Source organism: Hemiscyllium ocellatum, chromosome 51 (assembly GCF_020745735.1).
Source record: "Hemiscyllium ocellatum isolate sHemOce1 chromosome 51, sHemOce1.pat.X.cur, whole genome shotgun sequence".
Taxonomy (NCBI): Eukaryota; Metazoa; Chordata; class Chondrichthyes; order Orectolobiformes; family Hemiscylliidae; genus Hemiscyllium; species Hemiscyllium ocellatum.
In genome coordinates this window covers 56258-56743 of record NC_083451.1, presented here as the reverse complement: position 1 = coordinate 56743, position 486 = coordinate 56258, and positions in this window count along the sequence as shown.

Sequence of the window (486 nt, the reverse complement as noted above, 5' to 3'; positions counted from 1 at the left end):
GTAATGTCGGGTATATAATGTTCCAGTAAATGGATGTTATAGAATACTCCACGGAATTCAGGTATGCAATGTTCTGGGGAATGTCCGGTACAGAATGTTCCATGGAATGTTGGATATAAAATGTTCTGGTGAATGTCAGGTATCAAATGTTCTGCAGAAAGTCGACTATGGAACATGATAGAGTCATAAACACCCACAACATAAAGGCCCTTCGGTCCATAACTTGTGATGATTCTCACTAGGATTCACGATGGGAATCTCTCTCTAAAACCAACTCAACTGGCACAATAAGATGAAGACAATATCTCAATTATTTGATGTAGGATCCCCTTTTACGAACATACAGATGTCATCATTTAATCTGAAATCTCCCCCAGCTCCTTTTCAGTGTTTTTTATTTTATCACACTACCAGCTGTATAACGTACTGGTTCTTCAGTTCCCAATATTGATCACCCATAACTCTCTAATGTCATTATAGCATTAC